Genomic DNA, 7993 nt, shown 5'->3' on the forward strand with positions numbered 1-7993 from the left:
GTGACTTTCTGCTCCCATAAAGATTTATAGCCTCGGAAACCCTGTACAGGGTCGCTATGAGTCAGAACTGACTCCACAGCACATAACAACAAGAAGTGTGGTATTATGTAACCCTGTGGGCTAATGTGCCAGACTGTAAATCCATTTGAACTGTAAGGTCAGCGATTCAAACTCACTAGATGCTTCTCGGAAACCCTATACATGGTCGCTATGGGTCGGAACTGACTCAATGGCACTTAACAACAACAAGAAGTGTGGCACTAGCAGGATAAGCACTGGACTGCTAACAGCAAGGTTAATTTCCATCAACCTCTCTCTGGAAATTCTATATAGGGTAGCAATGAGTCAGAACTGACATAACAACAACAACAGGTTTAAAAGGAGTCATCTCAGAAGCAGGAAGATATGATTCCAGGGCCAATAAGAAGAACATGAGTGGAGTGTGAGATACCTATGACAACAGAGGCCATGGCAGAGGCAGTGGTATGAACAGACAGAGCAGCTTAGGGCTTCTAGATTCATGAAGTGAGCAGGGTTTGCAGAATGTGTCCTTTGGCATTCATAGACTGACTAAAGTGCTCTGTAACACTTGTCAGAGTAGTCCAGAGACCAAGGGATCACACAGCTGAGAGACTGAAGATAAGAGCAAGGCATGCCTTCAGTATGGCAGAGAAGAGGCATTCCTGACTGACACATGGCTGCATCCTGAGTTTTTTGATCCTGAATTGTACACTGTTCACTTACTTAATTACTCAATTGTCAATAATTAAGAAAATAGAATAAAGATTAATGAAATAAAAAAATTAAGGCAGAATATAAAACTACAGGAAAAATAAGAAAATTCAGTTCTTGTAAAGACTAATAAAATTAACAGATTAAAGCAAGACTGATCAAAAGAAAAAAGTTATTAATTATCAATTTCAACAATGAAAAAGAAGGCATCCTCTAAGTCCTACAGAAGAAGTTATGCTATCATATATTAGGACTGGAGTCCTGGTGTGGTGCCATGGGATAATGAACTGTACTGCATTGTCGGTCTGTACTACAAGGTCGAAGGTTCAAACTCACCAGTCACTCCTTGGAAACATTAAACATGGTTCTTATGAGTTGGATTTGACTCAACAACACTGCATAATATTAGGACTAATTGCAAGAAAATACAAATAAATGGAAGAAAATTGAAATCCCTTTAACAGACTAACACATACTACTAATTGTTAAGGTTCATCTGCAGAGCATGGGGCAAAGGACAGTCTTTTTAAAATTAATTGTTCTGGGTTAAATGGATGTCCATACTGAAAAAAAATTAATCTTGAACCCTTCCTTGCACCATATACAAAAGTCATTCCACAAGTATATATAAAAGTGAAGGATTTAAAAAGTAAAGCTTCTACAGGCTGAAATAGTATCAAGCAAGCTGTTTGCCTTGGAGTTATCAACACAAGTATAAGTCAAACTCCTTTGTGTGAATGAAACTCAAAGGGAACACTCACTGGTTACCACCTTGATATACTTGTGAGTGAAAGTGGGGGCAAACACAGCAATGAAGATATGGGCTGAGTCTGGCCATGTTACACAGACACCCGATAACCTTGAGGAGAGAAGAGGAAGGGCTGGCTGCTTTGAAGTTTGGGGACACTGACCTAGTCAATGAGGGCTAGGGTTAAGAGTGTAGCAGCCAACTAATCTGAAGTGGGTGGGGGGAATTATGTAAGAACTCCCAAACATACAGATAGTATCCATTTGACCTAGCTTGGATGACTTGCTGACTAGAACTCAATCAAACAAACATAAAGAAGTTTGATATAGGAAACAAGTGTAAATTGCCACAACTTGATGAACTGGACCTGTGATTATGGATGAAGTTGCCCAAATACCAATTAAAAGGGAAGAATTCTTCATATCAATGATCAAGCTTGCCACCTCAGTGCAGTGTGTAGTAGATAAGGACGGGCAATTTAGGACTTCAGCTATCAAAATTGGAGGGCTATACAGGCATGAAATGGTTTGGCTCACTTACAAGTTTTCATGAGGTTGCTTAGTGTCAGAACGAGGATGGAAAGGCAGAATCCCCACTGAATAATTTTCTCGTCCAGATGGGTGTGGTGACAATGGGGATACGATTTTATGATTCAACTGTGTATAACTACTATCAGGACTAATGATGATCGTCACAACTATAAATGTAGAAGAGGTGTAACTAAAAGGGTGGGAAGGTGGTTAATCTGTCCTTTCAGGAACAGAGGACCCTAATACCATCAAGAGGGAAGAGCAGGAGAGGACATAAGGATCCTAACCAGAAAAGTGACAACAACAGAGATGGTGATAGACATGATGGCACAGAAAGATAGAGCAACAGAGGGCTGTAGGCTTGAAAAATGTGCCCTTTAGACATTTAAATTTAAGAATATGTATTTTCAATGTGGTACACGTACATTAAAAAAAAAAAGGTAATAGAGATAAATATTGTTAGCTGATGGTGGATGGAGGGGATTGTAATCACTGCAATGATTTATTGAATGTAAAACTGAAGATCTGTCCTGTAAACCTTCGCTCACTTCGCAAAAGCTTTAATAAGTAAACTATCACATAATTCACAATAAAACATTTAAAAATAAAATAAAATTTCTTCATAGAAAAATTTTTTTAATTATCCTCTTTAATATTATTTCTATATTTCCCAAATTTTATGCAATGACCCTGGGGCTTTCATAATTACAAAAATGTTCATTCATGTATTCACCAAATATTTATTGAGGACCATCCTGGAGTCATGGTGTGGCGGCTGGGGGTTAATGCGACAGACTACAAGGTTGGTTTGAACTACAAGGTTGGTGGTTCAAGCTCACCAACTGCTACTCAGAAACCCTATACAGGGTCTCTATGAGTCAGAACTGAGTCTACAGCACTTCACAACAACAACAACATCTTGGTGTGGGGAGTTCTGGTGTGGCACTGTATAAAGAACTGGACTGCAAGGTCAGTTTGAATCACAAGGTTGGTGGTCCAACCTCACCAGTCACTCCTTGGAAACCCTATACTGGGTTGCTATGAGTCAGAAGCCAACCTGGCAGCACTTAACAACAACTACAATCCTGGTGTGGCACTGTAGGATATGCACTGGACTGCTAACTGAAAGGTCAGTGGTTTAAACACACCAGCTGCCCCTTGGAAACCCTACCTATATCACAGGGCCACTGCGAGTTGGAACTGACTCAATCACACTTAACAACATGTGTCAGATACTCTTCTAGTTCCTGAATATACCACAAGAAAATGTCCTTATTATCCTAGAATTCACATTAGAGTTCCCTTCCTCCTGCCTCAGTGATTAGGGGAAAAAGCAGGTGTATGGGGGGTAAGGGGGAGTTATTATTGTTGTTAGTTACTGTCAAATAAAATCTGACTCATGGTTTGTGTAAAGACTCAGAGTTTCCTAGAGAAAACAGTAACTGCTTTGCTTTGGTTTGCTTGAAAGAGGTTTTTGTGTGTGTGTGTTTCCTAACACGGTGCTGTTAGTAAGATTGACAGCTGAAAAGTAAACTGTCTTCTAAAATGCTGTAAAATCTTTTGAAGCAAAATAGTAATGAAGAAATACCTAAATTTAAAAAAAAAAAAGAAAGTTAAGACATCATTCAAAGACTGACATGGCAAGATAATGAACTGATGATATAGGTAAGGTAAGATATGATACGTAACAAAGAACTCATAGCTAGCATAGTACAGAGAACAACCAGAAATCAGTAAGGAGAAATAAAAACAACCCCACCCCAAAACAATGGGCAAAAGGCTTAAACAAACACTTTAAGAAAGGTTATTCAAATGGCCAATAAAAAGCCATACATTTTCCCTGTTATCTACTAAAAAGAAAATTAAAAACAAAAAAACAAGGGCTATTTCACCACCCATTCACTAGAATAAGTATAAAAGATAAAATACCATATGTACACTATGTTGGTAACAATATAAGAAGCAACTGGAATTCTCATGCACTGGTGCTGATAATGTAAATTGGGTACAAACATGTCACAATTCAATTTAGAAAAATGTACAGAGTCAAGATCAACTCCACAGCATATAATTACTAAAACATTATACAATATATATAAAACTCAAAAGTCAAAAATAATTGATGGTATAAGATTACTTTTTATTAAATTTGTGTTTTCCTTTGGGAGACGTGGTGTGCATGTTAGACTAAGAACAGGAACAGAACAAAAGGACTTCTGGGGTGCTAGAAATGTTCTGTTCCTTGATATAAGTGGAGAGCACAGAGATTTTTGTTGTTGTTAGGTGCCATCGAGTCAATACCGACCCATAGAGATGTTATGCAAAGCGGAATGAAACATTGCCCGATCCTGGGCCAACCTCACCACTGTTGCCACACTTAAGTCCATTGATGCTGCTACTTGGCTATTCATCTCATTGGGGTCTTCCTCTTTTCCTCTGACCCTCCACCTTACCAAACATGATATCCTTCTCCAGAGCACAGAGATGTATCCATTTTATTAAAATTCATTGAGCTCAACACTTAATGACTTTATGCTGTAGTAAATAAAGGAAAACTGCTAAAACTATGATTCAGTATTACTTTAACAAAGGGGGAATGCATGCTTACCATTCAGTGTTAATATGAGGCAGTTTTAAACACAACACACATTTTGTAGTAGTGCACTGTCCTTCACCGTCATCTATTACATCATCTTCAACTCAATCTCCCCTAACTCCCAGAACTGGGATTCTGATCACCTTTATGAATTTATATATATCCTGCTCAATGGCTTAAGATTCAGCCCTAACAGCTGAATCAATGTGTGACACAAAACCAGGCCCCAATCAAGTCTCATCTGTTTTGCCTTCCGATAATTAGTAACTCATGCCCACTGAGGTCACAAATAATGCTAAAAATCTTTACTTCTGCCTTTTTGGCACAAGTATTTTCATTATTTGCAGGATTTTGTGACCTCACATTCTCTGTTCATTAAGCAATTACATAAAATTTAATATGCTTTATTTTCTTAAACTTTTTAGATCTAAAAAAATTGAAATACTTCAAATATTTTATAGTTTCACATAATGGTTGGTAAAATAGAGGGTCAGCAAAATAAGGAACGTCCTCAATAGCCAAAGCAATGGATTAAAATGCAATAATCATGAACAAAATATATAACTAAGCATATTTCAGTCCGTTATCCAGTCACTAATGAGTCAACAGCAATTCAACAGCACCTAACAACTTCTTATCAAGAGTGCTTGTTTCTCCAGTAATTGCAGGCATTATCCTAAAATATAGTTTCAGCTTCCTCAGAAAAAAAGCAATTAAAATGAGACATAATGTTTAAATAAAACCATATAAAATTTTATCCCGAAATTTTCTACTATGCTTTTTATAATATTTGTCACTAATATGTAGCACATGATTCCCAGGTAGGCAGTTCTTCTGAACCTCTGTATCTTAAAAAAAAAACCTAAAATTACTATTTATTCTTGATTTATTGGTCATCTCTTCTGTAATACATACTACAGTGTGCAGAATAATAATTATATGAAAGTATCCTCACATCCTAACATTGTTGTCTCTACATTAATAAATCACATTTATTTATATACTTGATTAATTTACTGTTTTTTTGTTTCAGCATTTATACAACTTTCTGATCCTGTGACAATTAACATCACTATAGCTGGCCCCAAAAGTAGATGTGAATGTTTACCTTATTTTAAAAGAACTAATCCTGGTGTGGTGCTGTGGGTTAATGCACTGGACTGCAAGGTGGGTTTGAACTGCAAGGTCCGTGGTTCAAGCTCACCAGTCTTTCCTTGGAAACTCTCTACAGGGTCAACTATGTGTCAGAAACAACTCAATAGCACATGACAGTAACATGTGTAACAACAAAGTCATTACCACTTGTCTGTCAGTTTGTCCTACTGTGGTGGTTAAAGTATTGCTGGGAATTTGGGAACTCTGTCATTTATATTTTACATTATCAGTAGGGTCTCCCATGGTTGACAGGATTCAGTGAAGATTCCACTAAGACTGGTGTTGTTGTTGTTGTAAAGTGCTGCTGAGTCGGTTCCAACCCATAGAGACCCTAAACAGGGTTTCCGAGGCTGTAAATCTTTACGGGAGCAGAACGCCTCATCTTTCTCCCGAGGAGCAGCTGGTAGTTTCGAACTGCTGACCTTGCAGTTCACAGCCCAATTGGTAACCACTACGCTACCAGAGTAGGAATGAGGAAAGGCACACTGCTTCTGAATGTTTAACCACTGAAAACCTTATGAACAGCACATAAACATTGTCAGATATAGTGCCAAAGGATGAAAACATTATGAATAGCAGCAGAACACTGTCAGAGACAGTGCCAGAAGATGAGCCCCTGAGGCTGAAAGGCACTCAACGTATGACTTGGAAAGAGCAGCCTCCTTAAAGTAAAAGTGACCATAATAACATGAATGGGCCAAAGCTGTTCGACCTTCATGAACTAATGGGATGGATGTAACTCAAGAGAGAAAAAGTTGCAAACAGCCAATAATAAGCTAATTGTGAAATGCATGCAGTATAAACACAAGAAAGTTGGAAGATGTCAAAAATGAAATGGAACATATTCTATCTAGGCATTAGTGAGCTGAAATAAGACTGGTATTAGACATTATGAATAGAATAAACCTATGGTTTACTATGCCAGAAACATTAAATAGAAAAGGACTGGGGGAATACTCATCCACAAAAATGGGTATTTCAAAATTTATTGTGAAGTACAGTGCTGTTAATGACAGGATAACAGTCTTACACCCACAAAGAAGACCAATTAATACCACTATTACACTGTCATTGTTAAATGCTGTTGAGTTGGTTCCTACCCATAACATCCCTGTATAGGGTGTCTGAGGAGTGGCTGGTGAGCTTGAACCACCAACTTTGCGGTTCAAAACGACTTTGCATGAACGCCTATAAAATGGAAAGTCATAAGGCAATTTAAGAATGCCAACTAAACAATTCAAAATAATAAACTGGGGTGGCTGGGAAGGCAGCAAGATGGCAGGCTAGACAGAAAGGCTTTATGGGCCATCTACAATAAAGATAAGGATAACTACATGAAACAGATGCAGATGACAGTCCTGGACCTCTGAGCTTCAAAGGGACAGAAAAGTCAATTGAAAACTTACTAGGAAAGAGATCTGAGCAGACATGGGGAAAAAAAGAATGGTGATATGAGACTGAACCAGCAACTAGATGGGTGCAGCCATCTTGAGCTTTTGTGAGTGGCTTCAAATACAAGAAAACATACCTGTGGCTCCCAGAGAGGAAGGTGTAATTATTTTCTTGTCTCCCACATTCCCACATCAAAGTTAGACATTTCCATAAGAAAGAAAGAAAGAAAGAAAAGAAAGCAAAGAAAAGCAAGAAAGAAAGCAAGAAAGCAAGAAAGCAAGCAAGCAAGCAAGCAAGAAAGAAAGAAAGAAAGAAAGAAAGAAAGAAAGAAAGAAAGAATTTGTAAAAACCAGAACAACTTTACAAAAAATTCTAAAGGAACTCCTTTGTACTGAGAACCAACAACTGAAGATAATATGAGACTGACAAACACAGCAACACCACCTAAAATTGAATCCACATATAGAAATGCCCCAAAGTAAACCAAACCTACAAGACTGATGACAGAAATCAGAGGTGTTAATTTGTAATGAAGATAACAACAAAGCAAAAAGAGGAAAAAGTAAAGTTACAGAATCACCAAATGAAGAGGAAATCAAGTGATTTCAAGATAAAACAGATCATTTTAAAGTGGGGAAGAAATCAATAAATTCCAATAACGTCTAAGAAAATTAATACACCTTCACATCAAATCAAGAAAAGAAAATCCATGAAGATTTTATAAGCATTAAAAAAAAAAAAAAAAGGGTAAGAAACTGACAAGAAAAGACACAAGTAAAATGAACTCAGGACAGAAAAATATGCAGAACAAACCAAACAGAAGCACCACACACACACACA

At 37.6% G+C, this 7993-nt stretch overlaps 1 protein-coding gene across 3 annotated transcripts in view; it reads right to left on the minus strand.

Annotated features, from left to right (window-relative positions):
• Positions 1-7993, minus strand: part of RASA1 (RAS p21 protein activator (GTPase activating protein) 1) — a 203983-nt gene that overhangs the window by 165389 nt on the left and 30601 nt on the right. The window lies entirely within an intron of this gene.

Source organism: Chrysochloris asiatica, unplaced genomic scaffold (assembly GCF_000296735.1).
Source record: "Chrysochloris asiatica unplaced genomic scaffold, ChrAsi1.0 scaffold00227, whole genome shotgun sequence".
Taxonomy (NCBI): domain Eukaryota; kingdom Metazoa; phylum Chordata; class Mammalia; order Afrosoricida; family Chrysochloridae; genus Chrysochloris; species Chrysochloris asiatica.